Source organism: Anolis sagrei, chromosome 3, assembly GCF_037176765.1.
Source record: "Anolis sagrei isolate rAnoSag1 chromosome 3, rAnoSag1.mat, whole genome shotgun sequence".
Lineage (NCBI taxonomy): Eukaryota > Metazoa > Chordata > Lepidosauria > Squamata > Dactyloidae > Anolis > Anolis sagrei.
This window is the reverse complement of record NC_090023.1, coordinates 89,012,635-89,040,243: the sequence shown is the minus strand read 5'-3', so window position 1 is coordinate 89,040,243 and position 27,609 is coordinate 89,012,635. Positions and strand designations below refer to the sequence as shown.

Sequence of the window (27,609 nt, the reverse complement as noted above, 5' to 3'; positions counted from 1 at the left end):
TTTCCACATCACATGTTCAATACCAGGATTTCATTCAATGGATTTGCTCAACATTATCTACCTCACATTTGCCAATACTGTTTGAACATCCCTTCCGAAATGTGAAATACTCCAAAATCTGAAAATTTCTATATGGGCTGCTGACATAGGGAACTCTTTCTGATGGGTGGCTCAATGAACACAAACTTTTTTCATGGACAAAAATATTAAAATATTGTATAAAATTTCCTTCAGGCTATGTGTATAACTTGTATATGAAATATCCATGAATTTCATGTTTAGACTTGGGTACAATTTTCAAGAGAACTCATTATGCATGTATCTAATATAAACAGGCCAGCAGAACGTTAGATAAGTGAAAATGTTGGATAATAAGGAGGGATTAAGGAAAATCCTTATAAATGTCAAATTACATCATGATTTTACAAATTAAGCACCAAAACATCATGTTTTACAACAAATCAACAGAAAAAGCAGTTCAATGCATGGTAATGTTATGTAGTAATTACTGTATTTACGAATTTAGCATCAAAACAATGCAATGTATTGAAACAGCTGTGGATCTGGGCGGGAGGCAGACTGCGTTGGATAATACAGAACATTGGATGAGCAAAGGTTGGATAAGTGAGACTCTACTGTATATGCAAATACTGGTATTCCAAAATCTGGAACCAATCTGAAATTTGAAAAAATGTCTTGTCTGAAGCATTTTGGATAAGGGATACTCAACCTGTACTTAGGAAGTTTCAAGATAAAATACCATTGCTGTATCACTGTGTTATACATTCTTGTCCTAATATTTAGAGAAGTAGAGTGGTAATCGTGGGGCCCAACTGATGTTTCATACTCTCAGTAGCCCAAGCCAGCATAACTAATTGTGGAAAAGTATGGAAGTTGCAATCCAAAATCTGGAAGGCTACTTGATTCCCATCCTGGCTATGCACCCATATCTGGAAACACATCTACTAAATTATACTGGACTAATTCTTGCACGAAGGTGCACAGAATAGATGGTATGTCTCATGCATTTCAATTGGAGATGACAGCTCACCCTCTTAACTGAAATCAACATGAAAGTATTCTTGTTTTGTTTGTCTGCATTTTTTTAAAAAATTAGGGTTCAATCTTGTCAAAAATAAGCACTTGTACTGTATGTCCACACTGATGTAGAAGAGTGATCTGCTTATTAATTCTAGGAGACTAAATTTCTAGAAAGGGGGTTAGGACTGCAATATTTATATGTTTAATTGTGTCCCATTGAAATTTATAGCATCTATTGTTGCCCATGTATATAATATGTTTAATGAGTGCAAGCTGACCTATTAGAATCCACAGTGAAAAAATACTTCCAGTTATTTCAAATGGTTACACCAGACCACAGAACGTATTTACCCAGGTTTAGCAAACACTGCTAAGAAGGCATATATCATCTCTAGACTTCTTGAGGCATGATGTTAAGTGGTAATGTGAAAGCAGAAATCAATGTTACTCTGTTTATTCGCCTTTTATTTCATCTGGCATGCTATCAAAGTCAGTAACACAGATTAGATCCACTAATCCTCTGGGCTTTATTTCCGGAAGAGTGGAAAGTCCATACTTTCAACAATCACCAAACAAACGTTCAATTATCTCTGAAGAGCAAAGAGAGGTGAGGCATTAAATTAAATTGGAATTACAAAGATGGCAACAGTATTCTTTCTAATGGGCACCATGCATCCCATTTCCTGATATGTCTTACTCAAATGGTTTTTTTTAGTAGGCTGAAAACAATCATTACACCTGTTAATCAGATTTACATGACAGAGCTGCCTTTCCTTGATTTATTTTGGTGGGACAATTCAACCTCATAAGCCTGTTAACAGTCTGGAACACCAGTATACAAAGGGAAGCACCTGAAATTACGAGTGGATCTACATCAGGCATGGGGAAACTTCGGCCCTTCAGGTGTTTTGGACTTCAACTCCCACAATTCCTAACACCCTGTTAGAAATGGTGGGAGTTGGAGTCCAAGACACCTGGAGGGCTAAAGTTTGCCCGTGCCTGATATACACTGTAGGATTAATGCTGTACAACACTACTTTAATTATCATAAAGCAATGCTATGAAACCATGAGAGTTTTAGTTTTACAGGGTATTTAGCCTCTCTGCCCAAGAGTACTGGTATTATTTATTTATTTTGTATCAAAAGCATTGCATAAATTAGCATAAAACTGATAAAAATAGAAGGAGCACAAGTGGCTAACTATCTTTTGACCAAAAATGGGCAACAGCAATGGCATTGTCTGTAGCCTCCAACAATTCTTCCTCTGTACATGAGGCAGGGCAAAGCAGACAAGCATACAGATGCAGAGTTGTCTGTTCTGCTCCACAGTCACGCAAGGTGGGGGATTCTTTCAGATAGTGCCATTTTGCTAAGTTGTCTTTTGATCTGCCCACTCTGCTTTGAGTCTGTTTGGGGACTTCCAAGTGGCCCATTCTTGGTTTGCCCCTGGAGGAAGACCCTCATGGGGGGCCACTCAATTGGGATCCCCTGGTTTAGCTGCCCAGCGGGATACTCTTGCTGTTGCTGGGGGGACATAAACAGGAGTGATGGTGCTCATGAAGCTTTTTCTTGATTTGAGTGCTGGTGCTTCCCCAAAACTACAAATCCCATGATTTTACAGAATTGAGTAGTGGTGCCAATTAAACTACATTAATTCTACAGTGCAGATGCACCCTGAGTTATTTCAAGCCCAATCTATTCCCTTTATTACCTAATATTATTATTTCCATATGTTTGTATTGAATTATTTTGTGTAAATATTATGCTTTATTTATCCACATCTCATTCCACAGATGCATCTATGCAAACCTACGCCACCAACTTTGGTTTGTCAGTTTCAAAAGAGCTACAACGAAAGCAGATCTCTTTGCAGATTTAGCTTAGAGTGTTGAGTTTTGTTTGGATGTTTAAAGTGTCGACTGGTAGCTTCTGATTCCTGGCTAGGCTCCCATTTCTTTTTTTCTGCCTTTAATTCCATCATCAGACTGATGGAAAAACTGAACAAGGATTTCCAGATCTGAGCCTTAAAAACTGGGAAGAGAAAGAAGCTTCCCAAGGAAGCCTACTGGTGCAATTCTGCCCTCCTCGTATTTCTCTCCATTCCCTTTTTATCCAGCACCTGAAACTATTGTAAGGCCAAACTCTGAAGAGAAGATGTGTTGTTGAAGGCTTTCATGGCCAGAATCACTGGGTTGCTGTGAGCTTTCTGGCATATAGTCACGTTCCAGAAGCATTCTCTCCTGACGTTTCACCCACATCTATGTCGGCCATCCCCAGAGGTTGCGAGGTTTGTTGGAAATGCTAATCATGGTGATCAATTGCAACATTCACACTTGCCTCCAGAGACAGGAGTTCTTTCTCCCACCCTGGACATTATTCCACAGATAATATAAACCCAATTTTCCTAGTTTCCAACAAACCTCTCAACTTCTGAGGATGCCTGCCATAGATGTTGGCAAAATGTCAGGAGAGGATGCTTCTGGAACATGGCCATACAGCCCGGAAAATGCACAGCAATCCTTTGAGGGGAAGCTTTCACAGTCCCATTCATCTTCTCTTTATTGCAGCCTAGAGAACATAGGTGCATCTACACTGTGGAAGCAATGCAGTCTGACACCATTTGAACTGTCATGGGTTCATGGGTTTGTGCTACAGAAGAATGGAAGCTGTAGTTTGGGGAGGCACTATGGCAGAAAAGGCTCTGGATCTTGTAAAACTTAAGCTCCCAGGATCCCATAGTATGGAGCCATTGATGTCAAAGCAGTGTTAAAACTGCATAAACCCTACAGTGTAGACACACCTTATGTTTTAAAAAGGAAAGAGAAAAGATGGATCAATAGCACTGTAGTTTGGGGAGGCACCAGCACTCTTTGGCAGAGGAGGCGGAACACCTTGTAAAACTACAACTCCTGGAATTGCATAGCCTTGGCCCATGGGCGTTAAAGTGGTGTCAAAACTCAATCAATCCCATAGTGTACATCAGGCATGGGCAAACCTGGGCCCTCCAGGTGTTTTGAACTTCAACTCCCATAATTCCTAACAGCCTTCATCCCTGTCCTTTTCTCCCTCAGCTGCTTAAGCTGGGAGTTGAAGTTCCAAACACCCAGCTTGCCCATGCCTGATCTACAGTATGGCATTGATACTTAAGCAGCTGAGAGAGAAAAGGGCCTGAGGCTGTTAGGAATGATGGGAGTTGAAACTCCAAGCACCTGGAGGGCCTAGGTTTGCCCATGCCTGGTGTAGATGCACCCTAAGTTTAGGAATCGAAAGGGATACATTCAGATACTTCATTGAATTGCAATACAAATCATGGGAGCTGTAGTTTGGGGAGGCAGCAGCACTTTTGGGCAGAGGAGGCTGGAGACCTTTGCCAAGCTACAACTCCCAGGACCCCCACAGCAGTGGAATTGATCTCAAAACTGCATCAATACCACAGTGTAGAATATGCACCCTAAGTTTAGGAAAGGAAGGGGAAGGATGGATCTATGCTAAGAGATCCTAGGAGCTGTAGTTTGGCAAAGAAGGGTTGTCAAACTACAAGTCCTGGGAATTCCCATTGCATGGAGCCAGGGAAGTGGATCAAAGAAAAGAGAGGTCTTTCCCCCCTCTTTGCCTCAACCCCAAGGAAGAAAGGAGAGGGGAAAAGGAAGGGACCTGAGGCCATTAGGAATGATGAGAACTGAAGTCCAAAATAATTGAAGAGCGCAAGTTTGCCCATGCCTGGTGTAGATGCACCCTACGTTTAGGAATGGAAAGGCATGCATTTGGATACCTCTTTGAATTGCTATACAAATCATGGGAGCTGTAGTTTGGGGAGGCAGCAACACTTTTGGGCAGAGGAGGCTGGAGACCTTTGCCAAGCTACAACTCCCAGGACCCCCACAGCAGTGGAATTGACCTCAAAACTGCATCAGTCCCATAGTGTAGAATATGCACCCTAAGTTTAGGAAAGAGGAAGGCTGGATCCTGTAGTTTGGCAGAGAAGGGTTGTCAGACTACAACTCCTGGGAATCCCCACTGCAAGGAGCCAGGGCAGTGGATGAAAGAAAAGAGAGAGGTCTTCCCCTTCTCTTTGCCTCGACCCCAAGAAAGAAAGGAGAGGAGAAAAAGAGAGAGAAGGAGTTGGGGAAGCAAACCCTCCCGCTTACCTCAATGCGCCCAGCTCCCAGGCAGAGTTGACTAAAGGCAGAGAGAGCCCCAAGGGCTGCCGGGCGGGCTGGCGAGTTAAAGCGCGTTCGTCCCGCTTTTGGGAGACCCCTCTTGAGGGGAAGGGAAGCGCGGGCTAAGGACCCGGCTAGTGCCGCAGAAGGCGGCGGCAGGAGAAGCCAGAGAGGCGGAGAAAGAGAAAGAGGAGGAGGAGGAGGAGGCTGGCCAAGGCAAGGCAAGGCAAGGCGAGCCAAGGAGTGTGTGGGTGGGAGGCAGGCAGGCAGGCAGGGAGGGAGATGGGGATCACAACAAAGGGAATAACAACCCAAAGGCAGGGATGTCATCCATAGGAGCACGTTGTAGCCTTCCTTGCCCGCGTTTCCTCAAGCCTCGAGGCGGGGTACCCATATCAAACCATTAAAGCGCATAAGATCAGGAGTCCCATAACATCAAAACACATGAAACTCATTCATAGAAGTAAAAGGCCAGTGTAAACTCATAGTTTAAAATCGGGTTGTGTGCATCTCCACTGCAGAATTAAGGCAGCTTGACATCAACCGCACATGGAATCCTGAGGCGTTGTAGTTTCACAAGGTCTTTTGTCTTCTATGGTAAAGAGTGCTGTTGCCTCAGGAAACTACAACTCCCACCATTCTGTCGCACGGGGCCATCTCAGTTGAAGAGCTGGTTGGGACTCAGCTCCATTAAGATCACTACTGACTGAAAGGTCATGAGTTCAAAGCCAGCCCGGGTCGGAGTGAGCTTCCGACTATTGTGTAGCTTGCTGTCGACCTTTGCAGCTCGAAAGATAGCTGCATCTGTCAAGTAGGAAATTTAGGTACCACTTATGCGGGGAGGCTAACTTAACTATTTTACGATACCATAAAATCTCCAGCAAGCAAGCAAGCGAGCAAAGAATAAGGAAGTATTCTATCAGTGTCTCCAATGGACGGCGAAGCGACAGCTCCCCTGGTGGCCAGAACACCCTCATGAAAGCTGGAAAGTTAGATAGTCTCTGTGTGTCTATCTATATATGTTGTGTGCCTATGGCAGGCATCCTCAAACTTTTTAAACAAAGGGCCAGGTCACAGTCTCTCAAACTGTTGGCGGGCCGGATTATAATTTGAAAAAAAGTAATGAAATTCCTATGCACATATCATATTTCTAGTGCAAAAAACACTAAAAAAACCAATACAATAATTAAAATGAAGATCAATTTTAACAAATATAAAATAATTAGTATTTCAATGGGAAGTGTGGACCTGCTTTGGCTGATGAGATAGGATTGTTGTTGTTGCTCTGTGCTTTCAAGTCGTTTTAGACTTAGGTTGACCCTGAGTGAGGGCCGGGTAAATGACCTTGGAGGGCCGTATCCAGCCCTCAGGCCATAGTTTGAGGACCCCTGGTCTATGGCATTGAATATTTGCTATGTATATGTACATCATAATCCACCCTGAGTCCCTTTCGGGATGAGAAGGATGGAATATAAATGCTGTAAATAAATAAATAAATGACACTATGTAACAAAATTTGAAACATTTTTTGTTCCTGGGTTGTGTTATTTCAGTTTCCTTCCGACCCCTTCAGTGCAGTGCTTACTTTGAAAGTAGTTGTTCTACTCCAGAAACTTCATTTTTGTGGCTGCCACAGACTATGTTGAATTGGTTGAAACTCTATGAGATATTCCTTGCAAAATTATAGCAAAATGTGCCGCAGGAAGTCCCGCAAAAACAAAGTTTTGGCAAGGTTGCTGTGAGTTTTCCAGACTGTATGGCCATGTTCCAGAAGCATTCTCTCCTGACATTTCGACCATATCTATGGCAGGCATCCTCAGAGGTTGTGAGGTCTGTTGTAAACTAGGCAAGTGAAATTTATATATCTGTGGAATGTCCAGGGTGGGAGAAAGAACACTTGATTAAGCAACCTGGACACAGACTATCATTTGAGAACATAGAAATGCTGGACCACTCCGACAACTACCATGTCAGACTACACAGAGAAGGATTGAAATCCACAGGCATACAGACAATTTCAACAGAAAGGAAGAAACCATGAAAAAGAACAAAATCTGGCTACTAGCATTTTAAAAAACTCTAGAATCAGAACAGTAAATAATGAACAATGCTCAGAAAACTGGGGAATTCCAGACGTAAAACAATCAGGGCCAGCTAACACCTCCTAACAAAGGATTCCCCCAGGCTGGTGGCAGCAAGGCTTTGAAGCTGCAAAGCCATTCAGTGCTAATCAAGGTGGCCAATTGCAACATTCACACTTGCCTCAAGCAGACAAGAGGTTGGGGCAGGGGGTGAGGCCAAGGCTAGGCCATCCTCAGGTTGTCCTCCTGGCATAAGGATGGGGCTGCTCACCCCATCCTTATACCAGGAGGAAAACGAGACTTGCAGCAACTGCCTCAGTCCTGTTCTGCAGTACTTCCCCCTCGCTCTTTGGACTGTCCTCTTGGCATTATGCCAGGAGTAGGACGAGACAGGTGATATCTGAGAGAGTTCCAGCGGGCTCTCAATTGCTGCATGCCTTCCTTCCCCATTCTTTCTGCATAAGGATGTGGTGGGCTACCTCATCCTTATGCCAAGAGGATAGGAAAGATGAGGGGGGCCTGAGGTAAGTGCCCGGGAGGCAGCATCCGCCCCCCCGGGCCTTAGTTTGCCCATGCCTGCATTAGAGCCGCTGCAAACTAGGCTCCTGCGGGAGCAAACTGTGCCAGCACGTCCCTGACGTCATGAGACTGCGCCTCTCTCTCCGCCCCTTTCTCCGCCTCTTTCTCCATGCCACAGTGGTTTTTCCTTTGCTAGGGCAGCATTGTCAGCGTACTCTCGTTGTTGACAGAATTCAACAACAAGAGTACGCTGGCAATGCTGCCCTAGCAAAGGAAAAACCACTCTGGCACGGAGAAAGAGGCAGCGAAAGGGGCGGGGAGAGAGGCGGAGTCTCATGACGTCAGGGACGTGCTGGCACAGTTTGCTCCCGCAGGAGCCTAGTTTGCGACGGGTCTTAGACTCTCAGACTGGAGAGATGCTTTAGACTTTGGACTGTTGATTATAAGAATGATGCCCTGTGTTATCTGCACAGAGAAACTATTTCAAAACCTATCTGTAACTGGATTGATATGCAATATACCTGTATGTTGAGTAAACCTCCTATGTTACTTTTAACAAAGGCTACTTTATTTTTGGTCCCTTGAGAGCATGATTTAAACCAAGATGTTTTAAGGGAGAGTAGATGTTTTTTGGGCAACTGAAATAACTCTTCTGAAATAACTCTTTTTGTACATTGACATATCTTTGTTCCTAACAGTTCAAAGAGACATCTGGGTATATCAGTCTAGCAACTGAGAAACCTAATTGCCTTGCATGAATACTGGTGGATATTTACCACTAAGGAGAAGGTTGACTCAAGTGAGTTTTTAACTCTTCTCAGGAAGATCAAAGTTTACAAAAGGTTAAGATCTCTAACAAGGTCACACCTTTCCAAAAGATTCTTGGTCTTGGGTTGTTGGGTTCCTGGTCTTCCCAAATGGCTATGAATGCCATTTTCCAATGGTTATGAATATCAATTTTCCAAAAAATGGTGATCATTTCACCCAATGATCCCTCAAAAGGCATCTCATTTTAAAACTACTGAACAATTTATCCATCTCTGCAGGATCATACGATGTCATTAACCAATCTTCATGTAATAGGATCATCCTTCCATTTCTGCATATACAGCAGTCTGGCAGCCATCCTATATAGTGCATATTTCTCTCATATATAGTGCATATTTCTCCATTTGTTCTATAATCACAAAGTTCTGGTTTCAGTTGGATTTTTTGAACGTTAGCCCAGACTTTGAAAGAAGTATCCTAGCTGCTGAACCTATTACTCTTTTCAGAGAAAAACCTGGTCCTGAAGTCTGCAAATGTACAGTCCCATTGACATGGAAGGCAACAACACTGCTGAGTTTCTTGCTTTGCTGCATAGTTTTCAGTGCATCAAAACCTATTAGCATTTATCTTTAAAATTATTGCAGCTTACTTCTTCTTAACTGCACCTCTCTTTGCTTTCCCACCCAGCCAGTTTCATTCATTTCTGTTACTAAAATTTGGTCATATCCTATGCATATTTCAAACGAGAGGAATCACTTTTGAATACAATGGAACTTTCTCCTGAGGATCTATGCATTGGATTTGCAATATAAATCCTTTGTATGCTTTTCTAATTCCTGAACGAAAGACTAACCCCTCGAGGGAGCTGTCACACATATGTATATCCTGTGGTTCACAAGTGAGTGAAAGAAACCATAGCAACTTGTGTTTGTGTCTGTGCATGCATGTGTGCATTTTATAATCTCCTTTAAGATGTGTTCTGGGAGAACTGCATGTCATCTATGAAGTCTTTTTTTTAAAAAAGGCTACAGTGATGAAGGGAGGGGGGAGTAGAAGTATCTGTTCTGCTTTTAAGAAAGTGAGGAACAACTCCATTAGATACACTGCATATTACTTTATTTTTCCATGCTGAAATACAAAGCAGCAATAATCAAACAATTTCCATAAAACACCAGTCCCCAATTTACAAACATCTGAGTTACAAATAACTCATAATTAAGAACAGGGTTATTTTTCCCACATCAGGAGTGACTTGAGAAACTGCAAGTTGCTTCTGATGTGAAAGAATTGGCCATCTGCAGGACATTGCCCAGGAGATGCCCAGATGTTTTACCATCCTGTAGGAGGTGTCTCTCATGTCCCTGAATGAGAAGCTGGAGCTGACAGGTGGGAACTCATCCCGCTCCCTGGATTCGAACCGCCAACAGCAGTCCATTGCACCACCAGGGCTTCCAAGAACGGGGATGAGACAACAAGAAGTGAGAGAAATCTGCCCCTCAAAAGGGAAATCCACGCCTGAAAGTGTTCTCATGGGGAAAGGTGTCTCCACTGAAGCTGTATCTCCAATCCTTGTTTCCACAACAAGCCAAATTCCAATTCTCACATGCACAGAAAGTGAGGTGAAATCTTCTGAACAGGGGTACAGACAGCGAAACAAGCACCACAGGGGTAACCCTTCCCTATGCTGTCCAAAGCTTGTGTGTGTGTGTGTGTTTGGCTGAAGTTACACTTAAAATGTACCTATTCTGACTTATATATAATTTCAGCTTAAGAACAAACATACAGAACCTATCTTATTTGTAACTTGGGGACTGCCTGTATACACATATTTACTCAAGCCTAATGCACCATGAAACCTCAATTTTCAAAACCCTGAAACAAAAAAAGGCTTTGCTGCTGAATGGAATGTGTAGCGGTAAAAAGTGTACTCTGTAATTTGGCCAAAAAATGTGCGCATTACAGTTTCTGCCTGCTTAGACTTCCTTCATTATGAACAATTGTGTTAGAACACCAAAGCTTCCAGCAATGGAAAGGAAACCTTTGGGTGCATCTATGCACACATTTATTTTATTTCCCTTGTTTTAAAACTATCGAGTCATGGAGGTTGTTGTTTTATAAGGTCTTGAGCCTTCTCTGCCAAAGAATGTGGATGCCTCAACAAACTACAAATCCCAGAATTGCATAGCATTGAGCCCATGCCATTTAATTAGAGATGGCATCCCTCAAAGAGGAACTCCAGATGCAGCTCCTGAAGCACCTTCCTCTTTTGATTTGGTTCAGCTCTAAGATTACTGTATGGTGCACACCTGAATTTTGTCAAGATAATTTAGCCAAAAATGTTGAGCATTAGATCCGAATAAATACGGTATTTGGAAATAAACAATCCAAGGAGAAAGAAGTAGGACAGTTCAGTTCAAATTTCTGCAGTGCATTCCTGGTGATTCTAAAACTCCTCTAGGACCAATAAATTTGCTTTATAGAACAAGACCAAGAGCAGTAGAGTGATATTATTGCATATATATTACATATATGTAAAGTACTATGAAGGATGCAGGGAAGATGGTTATGGAGAACCTGAAAGGAGAACCGTCTTTAAATATTGAAAGGACGGTTCCACATAAGTGCAGCAGTTGTGTGCGTAGTGGATTTGTCACCTGGGGTTGGTTATTTTTTACACCCCTAAGGAGTGTACGTCAGTAGTCCTTGAAGTCCTGCAGATTGTTCAATCTCATTCATATTTTTGTAACATTCCCTTTCCATATACCAACCCAATAGCACTATGGGCCCTTCCAGACAGGCCCTGTATCCTAGGATATGATCCCAGGTTTTCTGCTTTAAACAGGATTATATGAATCTGCACTGCCAAATAATCTGGGATAAACAGAAAACCTGGGATCAGATCCAGGGATATAGTCTGTCTGGAAGGGCCCTATGGTGACTAATTTCTTTTTCTCCACTGTTAACAAATAGGTTCTCCATCTTTCCCAAATTGAAAAGTTTAAAGAAAACACAGAGACACCAAACCATGGTTGGCTGGGAAGGAGGAAAATGCTGCTTCTGCAGTTAAATGCAATTCAGACACTTGTGAAAGCTAGTTTTAAACCTGTTTCACCACCTGATTTGAAACAATGGACAACACCCAGAATTACCCAGCAAGCATTGCCAGTAAGTATAGTGACTGGATGATGCTGGGAGATATAGATCAAGATACTGTGTATTTCCAGGCCTTCACCTTTAGGTCCAGAAAATAATGCTTGGCTGCTCACTGGAGGGAAAGATATTAGAGGCAAAGATGAAGTACTTTGGCCACATAATGAGAAGACAGGAAAGCTTGGAGAAGACAATGATGCTGGGGAAAATGGAAGAGGGGCCGACCAAGGACAAGATGGATGGATGGTATCAATGAGTTCGAACCCAGAACTCCCTGCTTTCAAGCTGATCTGACCTGCAGGAACAAGTTCCTCAGTTCTCTATTGTCCCACTTGGGCCAACCTCCATGAAGGTGGCCACAGCAGCAACTGCAACCCAGAAGTCTTCTTATTACTTCACTTTCTTCCCCTTCCTAACATTGTAACTAATCCCCCCAATAAAGTATCAATCATTTGTAACTTTTTTCCTCTCAATAGTGCTACTTTGTGTCTTTTACTGCCTCCAAACTCTTCTCTGCATGAACCTTTCCTCTCCCAGGCTGCAGATGGCTGCCGGCCTGCCCGGGATGCGATTTTCATGTCCCAGGGAGGCCAAAACTGCACTCCTCTGAACCACGGATAGGGAAACCCATTGTGCCCCCATATCCGCAAGTCAATGGATCGCTCCAAAGTTGGTGCCATTCTTCTCCGCAGAGAATTCTAAGACTAATGGCTGTCCTTTGCCCCGGGAATAACCATTTTTGCCTCCAAAACCTCAAACTGGAGCCCAGCTGTTTATCTGAAGATACTGCCTCATTGCCACCATTTTGTGGGTGCCCAGGGAGTCTGCCGATCCTGGGAAACTGTCACGGTCACCCCATAGGATCCCCAAGATGTCGGTGGGTCCTTGGTGAGCAGGAATCTGTAGTTCTCTCCATGGATCTTGATCTCCAACGCTGGCAGTCGCCTCATAAGAACTCTATGGACTCTGGGACACATTTTCCAACTTGCCTCCTGTGGATTTTGCAACTTTTATAAACCTTTGCCAACTTTTAAGAACTTTTGGGAACTTTCTGGAACTCTTTCCCCAAGCCCCATGGACTCCCTTTCATGACTTAGGGACTATATGATTTCACGATATTGGACTCTCTATGAACTTTGGTGGGTGGGATGGGTTTATATGAATTTCCTTTTCCCCCTTTTCCCCTGTGCATGCTTTATGAAACCCATATATGAGTCTATGTATAAAAATATGGAAAGCCACCTTTTCGTGACCCCAGCATGACAAACCCTTGGGAAATTCTTTCCTATTTCCTGAGATAAATTCCCCATTGACTTAAGAACTTCAACAAAGACTTATTGCATGATAATAACAATGGTGCATCCTGGGTCTTGGAGCATGACCGCCCAGGAAGGCACCGCATGGTGAACCTGGTCACTTGTCAACAATGGGACATCCTGCCTTCAGGGAAGATCAGGATGTCCCATCCGCCTCACTCTTTGTCTTGCACTTTCAGCTGAAACGCACACAGAGATGGCATCAATTGATCCCGTATCCTGAACTGAAGATTATCAAGGTTGGGCAGCCCTGCCAGCCACTTTTGTATATTTCATCACTACTGGACAATACCAGGCCATCTTGAGGAATCTCTGGATTATCACCGGCCATCGGACAAACCATTGAGTTCCATTTAATCCACTCATTTTCCTCTCGGTTCATTGTTTTCCCGCTTGTACCACCTCCTCGACTCCCATTGGCTTAGGAGCCGAAGCAGCGCTGGCTTCCCCACTGGCTGAGGCGCGCCTAAGCCAGCTGCACCTCCCTCCAGCTGATGACTCCAGCCAATCAGCGCAAAGCTGGCAGAGGGGCAGGAGGCAGGAAGTTTGAATCTGACAACTCTGTACTTTCTATAAAATGTACCCTTTTCTCCCTTGCCAAACATGTCGACTTTGGCAAGGGATTGCGGTTTGACATCCATACCAGCTGGGATGAAATAAAGACAATTCAGTGGCTTTTCTTCAACTTGGTGAGACTTTATTTGGGAAAAATTAGGGAAAAATCTGGGGTGCTTCACCTGTCTCGCCAGGGCTCCGGACTCTCCTTGTTGAGTCCTGGCAAAGACCCCTAAATTCTTGCTCGACATCATCCTTGAAGTGACTGGCTTGACTCTGAAAGAGCTGGGGGTGGTGACGGCAGACAGGGAGCTCTGGTGTGGGCTGGTCCATGAGGTCACGAAGAGTTGGAAGCAACTGAACGAATAAACAACACAACAATACCCTTAGGTTGTATACACTCTTTCATAGGAATAAGCCACACAAATAAAATGAATGCCATAGCCTCTGGAATAAAGTGGAGTTTATTTCCAAGCTGCCATACCTTTAGAAGATCTTCCTTCTTCATGATCTCTGGACTCAGTCAGATTTAGCGCTAGGCATAGGTGAGCAGATGTGAACTGTCCTGAAATCTAAACCGGCTTACTTGGAGGTGAAGTTCTTTCAGATAACTACACCTCTGAGTTTCAAGATATAAGGGCTATTAAAAATATTTCTTAAAATTGGCTATTTGGTAAATAAAGGGTTTTTTTTTACACATCCTCAGACTTAGTCTTTCTTTTTGATATTGGAATAATTAGATGTTGCCAATCACATCAACTATTGCTCGAACTTTCAGGAGCAAGATAAATCCACTACTTTTTGCATAACAAAGTGATTGGAGGTGGGATTTCTTTTCTTTTTTGCAAATGGACTATTTCTGCAACTTCTTATAAGCTAACACAACATGCACATTTGATGGGGCTCTAATGGGTTTAGAATTCAAAGGCAAAGCTGTGTTACTCTGAAGTATTGGTATGTAAAGGGATCTTGTAGTACCTTGCACCATCATGCAAGAGGAAGTAGACCTAGCAAAAGCTTATGCTAACAACTTTGTTTTCTTACTTAAACTCTCAGATACTAGAAAATCCCTTTGCAGGGCATTCCAAGTGAACCAAAAAGCACTAGCATGAAACCACAGCAGTTTCTGGCATACATCATTATTTTTTCTTTCTCCCTCTGGTGTTGCCACAAGTTACACATTTGAGATTAACATTAATTGCAGTTTTCACAATAGCTACAGTTTATAATGTTATCCTGAAAAGCAACTAAGTATGGTGTGTGTATTTTCAAAGGCAGATAGCCCATATTCACTCCCATTATCTTTCTTATAGGAGCCCCTGGTGGCTCAATGGGTTAAACCCTTGTGCTAGCAGGAATGGAGGTTCGAATCCAGGGAGAGTGCAGATGAGCTCCCTCTGTTAGCTCCACCTCCCCATGTGGGGACATGAGAAAATCCTCCCACAAGGATGGTATAACATCAAAACATCCAGGCATCCCCTGGGCAATGTCCTTACAGACGGCCAATTCTCTCACACTAGAAGTGACGTGCAGTGTCTCAAGTCGCTCCTGATATGAAAAAAAATATTTCTTAAACCATGAGCTCCTCTTGATATCATGATAAAAGCCAACATATTATCAAAGGTTGGAAATGGAAGTACAGCAGCAACAATGTATGTAGACAAGTAATTTAGCTTGAAAGCAAGGTGCACACTTCCTGTGTACTTCATAGTCAGATGAAATATTATTCATTCCCATTGTAGTTTCATCTGGGCAACAGCACATTTTGTCAATAAACTGCCACAATACTTGAGGAACATCCTGCATGGAGCCCGTGGGCTTTTTGTTGTTCACCCTAAATTAAACCTTGGTTTATCAAATCCTGGCTTGTTAATCAATTACAATTTTAACCTCATCACAGTTAGCCTTTCTTTGACATAACCGTATTCAGTATTAGTAGAAAGTGAAATCTGTTAATCTGCTTGTGGTCTCCCAAAGGAGGAACATAAAGGAACTGAATAATCCCAGGTCATTTCTAATGCTCATGCTACTCTTAGGCTCCTTCCATATAATATTCAGATTATCTGCTTTCAACTGGATTTTATGGCAATGTGAACTTATATAATCCAGTTCAAAGCAGATAATGTAAATACGTAATATGGCAATGTAGAAGGGGCCTTAGTGTGATTTGGCATAGATGTCAACATTTCTTGTGGTGACAGATGCCTCCTCAAATACACTGTTATTCAGAGGTTAATGAACTCCATTTTTAATGCAGAATTATCAAAAGATAATAAAAAGCAGTCCATTCACTAGCCATTACCATTTAATTTTGAAAGACATAATAAAAAGCATCCAACTTAGACATTTATTTCACAGCGTTTTCCTGTTTTTATGAAATCTGAATGCTCTTGAAGATGGAAGCCAAAAATATATTTTATAATTATTTGCTTCTCTTTATTTTACTATATATATTGTACTTACACCAGTTTATGAAAGTAGAATGAAATTAATATTGGCATATATTTATGGAAAGTGTTTATATATCTCAGATACATGTCAACTAGAGTAATAGCAAAAATGGATATGTCCTCAAGTTGAACGGTTTCTTATTTACTTTTAAATTGGACATATTTCAAAATATGAGCCATAAAGATTATTTTAATTAAAATTTGGCTCTAGTTATAGAAATAGATATGAATACAGATCAAATTGTTAAATTGCTGGCTGATGTCCACATGACAATAAAAAGTCAATGCAAAACAAAAGAAGAATGCAAATTCATTAGATTAAAATAGTTTAACTCTCATGCAATAGGATTTTACAAAAATCCTTGCACAGCATGAATTGTTGCATATTTTCTAATCCCTCGGAGGGATTTAGTACATTACAACATATAACAATGCACCATGTCCAAAGGAGCACAGAATCAAATGTATCCCACCCAATTACACACAGTCAGAAAATACAAAATGAACAGTGAAATAAAACAATGAAAAAAATGATATGTAATAAAAAGAAAATTTAAACTATATTGTTACCTTTTTCCTCTCCTCCTTCATTTTTAAATGAAGAATTCTGTTCCCAACTCTTTTTTGTTGATAGAAAAAACATTCTGAACATGGCAAGAAGCTGAAATTTGGCAAGGTATGTTCTAGTTTAGATTTTTATAGTCAGATTGTATGTACTCATTGTTGTTGTTATATTGAATTGATACCTTCCTTCCCATCTATTTTATATAAATAAATTGCATATCTCTCTGTTTAATTGATGTATTTTTGTACAACATCATGTACACTGATGATGCTTTATAAAATAATAACAACTACCGCACCTTCCGAGTTCTCTTTAGGAAACTTCATAGAATCAGAGCATTGGTTGATCTAGCCTGAATATTATCTACATCTGGAATTTTCTATTTGTAATGGACTACAAATTTGATCATCCCTAGCCATCACACCTGGAGAGATCAAAGTTGCAGATGTCTGTACTACATAGACTGGCAGTCACTCCCCAAATTTTCAAATGGCCCAAGGTTTCTAGCTCTTCCTGGATCCTCACCTCATAGTAGGTCCTGTTCTGTTTTCTGAAGGCTCTCATGTGACATTTCCACATGGTAGGTCCTGTTCTGTTTTCTGAAGGTCTCTCATGTGACATTTCCACAAGGTTCCGCCATTGGCAGTTCTGTAGACTTCCTCTGTTTTGTCATATTCCCCAAAACCAGCTATAGACCCCACTTGCACAGCATGATCAAATTCTGTATAGGTAGAAGATCCAATGAGTGATGTTCTCAATAAAGTCAATGCGTTATCTGTGCAGTGGGACAATTTCAAAACTTCTGGACAGTTTTCTACATCAACTCCTTTCTACACACAACTGGTCTGTTGTGGTTGTGACAGTATTTCCACAATTATAATTTTTCCTCCCAGCCTACTTTTCTCAGCATCAGCTGCATAAGGCAGTAGAGGTCCATTCTACTAATGTCTGCAGCATGGGTGAATGACATTTCCATCAGGCTTGAGGGTTCAGGCCAGGAAATATTTCTTTTACTTAAATAAGGACCTTATCACATTAGCTGCTGGATTGGCCATGGATCCAGATGAATCAGTCGGGGCCCAGCATGGAGCAGATGGAACCCATTGCTCCACATCCCGCATCGCCCGGCTTCCTCCTTCCCCCATCCCATGATGAAAAGTGTCCACTGCCCAGCTTCCCCACATTGTTGCCAATGCGACATGGGAAGCCTCCTATGTTGCTACCCTGCTGTTGTACATTGGTCCCTCTACATTTTTGCCATGGAGCCCTGCCAGAAGTAGATGTACGTCATGGGATGGGAGCCAGTGGGCTCTGTGGCAAAAGTAAATAGGAACCGATGCACACCGCCAAATTTGGCCCATCTGATGAAGTCGTAAATAGCTGATGTAGAATACTGGACATTATTCTTTGAGCAAGCAGCACATTACATCTATGAGAATTACAGTAATAAAATAGAACAATGGTGGTAAAGTGTTTTGGCAAGTATGCTACAAGTCAAGTCCAAACTATGAGAAAAGGCCATTAATGCCATAACTATTCATTTCTGAGTGTGGGACAGGCTCCAAATTATGTGCACACACCCATTTGAGACCCTGCATCATATAAGTTGAGGGAAAGAATTCTGGAAGAGTAAAAAGCCTAGGTAAAAACCTTAAATATAGCAGGATAATTGCTGAACTTTGGGAAAAATGTCTGTTGGCATTTAAAAGTGACATTGTGATACCTACACCATTTAAGTCCATGTCTTTTGCCTGCTCCAAAACAAATGTTTGTATCATGAGATACTCAGTGGTAGTTTTGCCAGTTCCTTCCTCTGAATTATAGCCTACAACACCTGATACTTGTTGGTGATCTCCCATTCAAGAACTATATAGGAGCGACTTTGCTAGTTTCTAAGAGCAGATCTTATGTCTTTAGGGTATTTAGGCTACCTGCCAAAACATATGTTACTATATATTTTTACCCTTGTCCCCTTTCACAGGAAATCAAAACCTTGGACAATCAGGGGTCCCAAAACCTTCAAGTAAGGGTTGGGAAATGGGTGACTTGTAGGTGAAACATAGTCCCAGGGACAGAATTTTGTGGACCCAAAATTTCTTCCAGGAGACATTCTAAAGCCCCAAACGTCTCCCAAATTTCAGAAAAAATCCTGGCTGAACTTCCCTCTAAAACTCCCCAAAATCAGAACAAATACTTGGCATTTATGTTCCTTTGCTCCTGCTATCCCCCATTACCTCAGGAAAAACTTTAAAATACATGTCCAAACGTATCTCCCTTTATTATCCAGTTAGAGCCTTAAGATTTCCTGAGGAGGCCCTGTTCTCAGCCCCATCCGCTTTGCAAGTGCGACTGATGGGAATGAGAGACAGGGCATTCTCAGTGGTGCCCCCTTGGCTATGGAACTCCCTCCCCAGTGACATTAGACTGGCTCCTTCCCTCCTGGTCTTCAGGAAAAAGTTAAAGACCTGGCTTTGCACACAGGCCTCTGGGGAGTAGTGTAATATTCCGACTTGAATGTAGCAGCTTGAATAATGAGGATGAGACTTAGCACTATGTTTTTAATCTGTTTTATTGCATTTATATGTTTTAATTGTTTTACAATTTGATATGTTATATTTATTATTTGTATGTATACTACATCATTGAATTTTGCCATAATCTGTAAGCCACTTCAGGGTTGAGAAGGGTGGTATATACTTACAGTAAATAAATAAATAAATAAAATAAGCAATTTTAAAGGTAACTCTCAGAACAACAGTGATGCAATGTAACTTCTGTTTGTGTGAAGAAGGATGGTGTGGTCCATGAGTATGATTGTTAATGTGGCTCAAGCATGCACCCATGTTTGGAAGGAGGTTGCTACTGTCCATCACACATTCAGTACCCATAGGTGCTAGATGACTGAATAAAGTTAACATATATTCATGTGATTTATGTGATCCCTTAATATTCAAAACCTTGACATCTTCTTTCCCTCCTTCTTCGTGCAATCCAGAGTCTCCTGTAAACATACTTAAAGAAATATCTTATATCCTGATTGCTTCAATGTGGAATTTGTATTGACAGCCCAATACTAAATGGGTGCATAGCCCAGCTTCCTACTTACCAACCACTGGAGATAAGAAATGAAAACCAGATAATCCTTTCTGATTATTTTATATAAACCCGTATACTTTTCTATGTTTTAGCCAGGCTAAATGTGAGCTAAATGCACATCCCTTTTCCTTTTGAAATGTTTTGCAAAGTGGTTTCAATTGCTGTTTAAGTATCATAATATGATTCTTGTTGCTTCTTTCTTGTGAACCGATGGGGACAAATGCATGTTGGTGATTAGTGTTGCCAAGTTTTCAAAATAGCAGTAAAGACCAATTGAAATTCATGACATACAGGGCTGACAATTGAGAAGTGGGTATTATCTCTCAGCAGTTCCATCTTTAAAAGAATTTGTGAAATTAATAGGAAAAAGTGTCAACATCCAAAGGAGACATGTAGATTTTTAGTGCAGTACAGAAGACAGTGCAATTGCAGGCAATGAAAAAGAAGTGAGCAGTGATTCTGCCATTGCTAGTGTAATGGAATCTCCTTGCTTGCTGATACCACAAATTGCTCTTGCTCATGCCACAGGTTGGCTGTCCATATAATTGTTGTGACAGAACATACTATTTACAGAAATTATTGATATTCATCCTCTGAAACACAAAGATCTACCAAATGATAAAATGATATGCAGTGAAATCCTGGCAAATCATGAGGAGGAGTAAAGTAAGCAATGACCCTTTAATTTGCATTAAACATTAGTTTTCAAGAAAAAAAATACATGCTTTCCAGGACAAAAGTTAAAATGTAGTAATTTATCTTGGCTGTTGGAAAATAGATCACTAGAACTGGGCAGGGTCCAGTAAAATGACTGGAGTTAATCCAGCCTTAGTTTGTCATGAAAGTTGAGATGTTGAAAGTTAGCATTTATCTTACAGCACATTTCTGTATGGGAAATACTTCTCCATGGAGTGATAAACATTTTCTAGAATCAGGAATAGTATAATACTAAGTTCAAGCAATTTTCTGGACTACAACTCATAGAAACTTTGTCAGAAATAATCTCATTCCAAACACCATGAACCTTTACATAAAACATACAATTTGAAGCTGTATGAAGTGAATAGATAGAATTTTACTCATAGGCTTTGAAAGTTTTTCGGAAAGTACTAACATAAAAGTAAAATAAATATATATGTTCATTATACTACAAATTGGCTACAGAGTGGCCAAAGCTTACACAACAAAGGATAGGACACTTACAAGACAATTTCTAAGAAAATCATTTGCTTTCTGAAATGATGTTCATATACATCTTGTCAATGCTGTTTCATTACTTATGCTTAGTAGCAAATGAATGAATAGAATGAAAGTCCATTATCTTAAATACACCCAGGAGGTCGGGGTGGTATAGCAGACTGCTGATGTAAAAGCAATACACGTACTGTGCTATGAATTTTCTAAATGTTGTTTACTTATTTATTTCAAGTTATTATATAAACTATCCTTAAGTGTAGCATAATCCCAAGACAGCATACAATTAAAATACCAAAATCACTATAAAAAACAAATAAACATTCAGTAATAATACATAAAACAATTAAATTAGTGGCTCAAGAACAAGACCAGTGAAAATGGATGAGTCGGTCTGGAAAACTTGCCTGAAGAGGTACAAACAAAGGGCCAGGCAAGCTCAAGCTGACTTGAATCCCATTCCAGAAGAAAGGCAGGATATAAATCCAATGAATTAATTAATTCTCTATTGGGAGTTGGTTCCAGGGATATATGGTGTCATCAGACAAATCTGCCTAAAAGAGAGCCAGCATGTGGTTGTGATTAAGTCCTGAACTGATGCCATTTTGGTGACCATGAGCCTGTCGTTCTCTCTTAGGTAAACTTAGGTTATTGAGTTGTTGTGAGGATAAAGGAGGCAGGGCAAACAATGTATAGCTCCCTGAGTTTCATGTGTGGAAAGAATGATGATGAGGTAATCATCAGCACCAGTATCAACAATAACAGCAATAACATTGCAATAACAGCAAAGACAAAAAACATAATGTTGGAATGCAAATATGAGTATGCTCCATTCCCTTGAAGCAGGGTGGTGCCTTATCTCTTCCTTAAAGCCTTATCTCTTCATTGAAGTCTTATCTCTTCCTTGAAGCCACACTATGTGTATGAGGTATATACGAGACATAAATGAGTTCCATGCTTAGGCTTGGGTTCCATCTCCAAGGTATCTCATTATGTATGTATATGTAAATACAGCTATTCCAAACCCCAAAACACTACTGTTGCCAAGAATATTCAACTTGTATCTGGTTTTGAGAAAAAGGCTTTCATTTAAGCACAGATAATTCCTGGCCGGTTTCATATTACTGCATGAATTTGTCTATCTTATATCCCACCAACCCACAAAATTGGAAGAAGAAGAAAGATAATATAAAAGCAGGTGGGGGGGGGACCATAATACAACAAAGGCACAAGAGTATACAGTAACATTATTAAAAAAGAAATGGTGCAGTAAAAACCAGAGGAATATAATCCTAAAAACAGCACTGAAACAAAACCTTTTAGCTGAAAGTCCATAAGACTGAGTTCACAATGCACAAATGTCTTTCTTCAAGGGAATGCCTTGACATTGTTGTGGAAGACCATCTGGGAAGGGGTGAGGTAGATCTCCATGACAAACAGGGAATTGCATAGTCTGGGTGTGACCACTGAAGAGGTTCTCAATCTGGTCCCAGTCAACTACAATTCTGGATCACGTAAGAAGGCCTATGCTGAGTTCAAAATGTCAGTTTAAACAATAACAATACTTAACTGATAACATACTCATCATAAATTATGGTCTTAGCAAGTTTAATCTGATATGCTCATTCCATGCAAAATCTAAAACAACAAGCAGTAATATTAGATCAACTCTGTAGTATGAAATATATTCCATGCAGAAACTGTCCAGCATGGTACCAAATAGAAAAGTTCTACTAAATTAATTCACATCATATCTTACAGAGTATGAATTAATTTTAACTTTTAAGAGAAGAACTTTGGAATTGTTGTAGAATTACTATGTAATGATTCATGAAAAAGTGATAATACTTTGTCAAATAGAGTGGAACGCATTTATAGCTAATGCTGTAACAGCTACGTGTCATCTCAATGATCTGCAGTCCATTTTGTAAGGAACATTGGTATATAAATGCTTCCTGATCTGAGTTCACTAACTCAGACACCTATTTAGTTCACTTTCAGGGGGGAAATCATTGAAATAAGCAAACCATATTTCCAAAAATACATTTCCTTGAAGTTTATGTCTATAAAATACATATTCATGTGTAGCTAAAGCAGTAAAATATCCTGGCTGTTGAACAATAGGTGGTTAATATTTATCTTTCTAACCTTGAAGCACAAGGGTTGTACTGGTACAGCTGTACCAGGAGCTCAAATTTTGTTTGCTTTGCATTAAATCAGGGGTCGGGAACCTTCGGCCCTCCAGGTGTGGTGGACTTCAACTCCCACAATTCCTTGAGGCTCGGCATTCACCCCAAAGGCTTACCTTGGCCCAACGAGGTTTGTTTGGCTCTTTTTCATGGAGGACGGGCAGCAAAGGGGGAGAGACGAGCGTAACGTAGCTGTGCAGATGGCGAGGAAGGATGCGGAGCCCACAGACTGGCCTCGGAGGGAGAGAGCGGGCGGAAACCCCTGCGGGCAACGCGCCTCCTCCTCGTCACTCAGCCGGCGTCGTTGCTAGGGAGGGGGTCCATGCGGGGCGGTTGCTAAGGGCCTAAGCGGCGAGGAGGCGCGTTGCCCGCAGGGGTTTCCGCCCGCTCTCTCCCTCCGAGGCCAGTCTGTGGGCTCCGCATCCTTCCTCACCATCTGCACAGCTACGTTACACTCGTCTCTCCCCCTTTGCTGCCCGTCCTCCATGAAAAAGAGCCAAACAAACCTTGTTGGGCCAAGGTAAGCCTTTGGGGCGAATGCCGAGCCTCAAGGAATTGTGGGAGTTGAAGTCCACCACACCTGGAGGGCCGAAGGTTCCCCATGCCTGCATTAAATGTTTGTTTGCAACCCCAGGCTTGGGATTTTGCAGCAGGGTGGCTTCCTGTTATAGTTTGCAATCATAGGGCAAGCCACCTGTCAGTTATCGTTAGGTTCCCTGGTCCCGCCCCTTTTTGAGTTTTGGAGGGAATAGGAGCCTTTTTGAGTCAGTCCACACAGAGAAGCCTTTCGCACAGGACATAAAACAAAGAGCTCATGTAGAAAGCTTCGTCTTCTACGGCTTGGCCGGGGAGAAAAGGATCTACAGCTTGGCCGGGGTTATACAGCCCACAGCTTGGCCGAGGATCATACAGCCTTACATCTCCTTTACTGAGGGACTTCAGCCAGCCATCACCGAAACCTGAACTCCTTTCCCCTGGAAGTCTACAAATCTCTGCTTGGTAAGGGTTGCTCGCGGAAGCCAGACGCAGTTGGTACCAGGTGCAGGGGCTCCGCGCCAACTGAGGCAAGTACAGACTACCCAGATTAGAAGTTAAGGATTTCCCCATTAGTTAATTACAGTTAAGAAGATAGTGCCTGTTCCCAGTGAACAAGATTGCAAGAGCCAATAGACTGTTAAGAAAGCTTTAAAGTACCTGTTTTGTTTTCATCAATAAAGAACTTTGTTAGACTTACTTTAAGCCTCTACAGAACTTTGTTTCGGGAAGGTCCAAGGGCCTTTAATCTGAGGCAGCCCTGGCGTCCCGTTGGGCACACAAAATTTATGTCCTGTCTACAGTCATATGCACAGGCCTAGCGTGCGACAGCACAAGGTTTTTTTTTTTTTTTTACAATAATAAAAGCACCCAGAAACTAACAAAGTTGACTCTCAAACTCCATATCACAGGAATATAATTTAATGAACTTCAATAGATGCCAAATAATTTTCTAACACAAATTAATTCATTGTAGTATATCCAGCCATTGTTCATGCCCAAAAAGCAAGTATGAGTATTGGATTATGATTCTGGAAATCAGGATTTGAATCACCCTTCAGACATGGAAACCTACTGGATGACCATGGGCAAGTCACTCTCTCTCAGTCTCAGACAGTGGCAAAAGAAAAGGCCCTCTTGATGAATTTTGCCAAGAGAACTTGTGATAGGTTCAGTTTAGAATCAACATAAATTGGAAATGATCTGAAAGCATACGTCATCATCACTAACACTGAACACACTCTCATTATACACTCCAAAGAGCATTATCAGTATGATATCACTAACAACCTCATCACACGGCTGCTGGAATCACCGCACATTGTGGCAATTCTGGTGACCCTCATTGGGGTGTGTGTGTGGAACCCGCCACCCAATGCCCCACATCACCGACTTCTGAGTCAGCTGATCCCATAAAAGGAAGCATTGATCACGCAGTTTCCCCCTATTGCTTCCTATGGCAACATGGGAAACCGCTCATGTTTCCACAGTGGTAACACATGCTGGCTCTGTCCTACACCACCCATGGAGCCTTGCTGGCATTGTTTAATGTGTGGTGGGCTCTGTGGAGGACTAGGGCTTAACTGGCTTATGCAGCCGGTTTAAGCCCTGTATGATGAGGTCGAAAGAAACGACTGAAGTAGTTTCTTTCTTAAAAGAGCACAGTAGGATCCAATACACGTGAAGCATCCATTTTTGTTGAACCAATTGTAGATTTTAAAAGATGTTAGATATTACAGCTAGGGCAGTTTTCCATTGGTTACGTTGCATGGGACAAACTACTTCTTCATTCCACTGATCCCTAACTTCACTAGCATCACATTTAGTGCTTTACAAAAAATATTTGCAAAATAGACTTCTTTAATGTTTTTGAGGATATGATTAATGTTTCTGACACAGTAGGAGTGACTGAAATACTCAGAACTGATTGTCCATATATAGATGCTAAAATGTGTTGCAATTGTAAGTGTTGTCTAAGTGTACATGTGGGTTACTGATAAGTAGACTGAAATATTGAAAATTGCAACAACAACAAAACCTGGGTCTGCACCAACCAACTGATTAAAATAATAAATTGCAAACTCAATCCATTTCTTCTCTAAAAGGGTTGTCTTGCAATTTTCAAATTTGGATTGTCCCATGTAGTTAATGTCCCATGTAGTTAATTTAGCATGACTATGTGGATCAAATTGCAACTGACAAGATACTGTATGTCAAACTATCCTGGCAGAAGTTGAAGGGGGGCACCATCCCTTTCTTTCTAAATAAACTGAACCTCCTAAAGGAATTTGCAAGTAAGCTAGTTCCAAGATTGCCCAAGGAGTTCAAATTAGGCAATGTTTGCCAGTTATTTGACTGATTAAGGAGTTATGCCTTATGATACAAACTCACATCCGGACAATTAAATCAACCTTCTGAAAATAACAGTTGTATCCCTTTGCGGGATGCAATATTAATATACATTTCCTTAAAATAGTGGTTAACACCACATTCAGTAGCTATGAGACTGTAAAATGGAATTACGATCTTGTAACTGCTTAGAATTCCTGTTTATGATTGTTAACAACTAAGCATTCCTGCCAATACTTTCCAGCCCAGAGGTTCACCAACCAAAGAGTTCCTGTGGTGCTAGAAAATGATGTCTGCAATGCTTTCCCAGCCAGAGGCTGCACCGAGCAAGGATTTGTGGCAAGACTTGAAAAGATCTCTTCTTGGCACAGTGGAAGAGTTCTGCAGAAGTCATTTCTTAGCATCCCGATCTTCTGTTCATGTGCTGCCAAGCTGAAAAGGTAGGCTTTGGAGGGTGTTACCATCAATTGAGCTCCATCTTTGTAGTTACCTCTGAAGATGCAGGTTTCATATAGGTGCTCCCATTAATTTCACAGGGCTTTCTCGGGCAAGGAATATTCGGAGGTAGTTTAGACCGATATTTCCTCAGAAATGTAGTCTATAGCACCTGGTATTTACATGTAGATAATTTCCTTTGTGGTAAATACCCTAAGTGCACAAATTCCTATCTGATTTTAGAAGCTAAACAGAGTAGGTTCTATTTAATTCTTGGATGAGAGACTGCCAATGGATGCCAAATGCTGTATTGGAGAGGAAAGAACTGACAAAACCACCTCTAAGAAAACTCAATAAAATTCATGGTGTTGCCATAAGTTGATAGGCAATGCGTAGGCACATAAACACATAATTTTCTTTAAAGCAGAAAGCAGTCAAAGAAAATGTTGAATTTTGCTGAAGGAGGAAAATTTAGCAGCATGTCATATATTGGCTGCACTTTAATTTGCCTGGGATTAGAGAAAACCATTGCCTCAAGCTGTAGTCATCAACTTCCATTTGCAGATCCTAAATTCAAATCATGGATATTCCTTTAACAAATGGAAGCAGTTATCTGGGGAAAAAAATCTTAATACAAACCAAGGCTGCCATGATAATTGATAATAACTGACATAATAAGAAAACGCCCCTTAGCATGTATGCCCCAGGATGTTTTCCTGCCTGAAGAAAAGAAAAGCCCACTTGTACCTTGTGTAGAAGTTCAATGGATTGGCATTTTATTTCAGATCACAATTTTTTACTTCAATTTTGGAAATGGTAATGGTGAGCCAGCCAGGGGTCCCTGCCTTGAAGCCACTGACCTGCAGCAGAGGGTTTCGCAGTTCTCCGTTACCTGCTTGAGGCAGCATCAAGGAAAGCACCCCATGGTGAACTCGATCACTCATCAACAATGGGACATCCTGCCTTCAGGGAAGATCAGGATGCCCCATCCACCTCACCCATTGTCTTTGCACCCTCGGCTGAAACCAACGCACAGATAGCATCAATTAATCCCATATTCAGGACTAAAAGGTTATCAAGGCTTGGCAGTCGCACCACCTGCTTTTGTATATTTCACCCCCACTGGACAATACCAGGCCAGCTTGAGGAATCTCCAGATTATCGCCGTCCATCGGACAAACCATTAAGTTACATTTAATCATTTTC

The 27,609-nt window shown here is 41.5% G+C and overlaps 1 protein-coding gene across 2 annotated transcripts in view; it reads right to left on the bottom strand.

The window, feature by feature from the left end:
* The window catches only part of ADGRG2 (adhesion G protein-coupled receptor G2), an 80,917-nt gene extending 75,552 nt beyond the window's left edge, over window positions 1–5,365 (bottom strand). For both annotated transcript variants that reach the window (XM_067466782.1, XM_067466783.1), the window contains exon 1: window positions 5,191–5,365. The gene's annotated coding sequence lies outside the window, so the exon portion shown is untranslated. The remainder of the gene's footprint in view (window positions 1–5,190) is intronic.
* Between the last annotated feature and the right edge of the window lie 22,244 nt (window positions 5,366–27,609).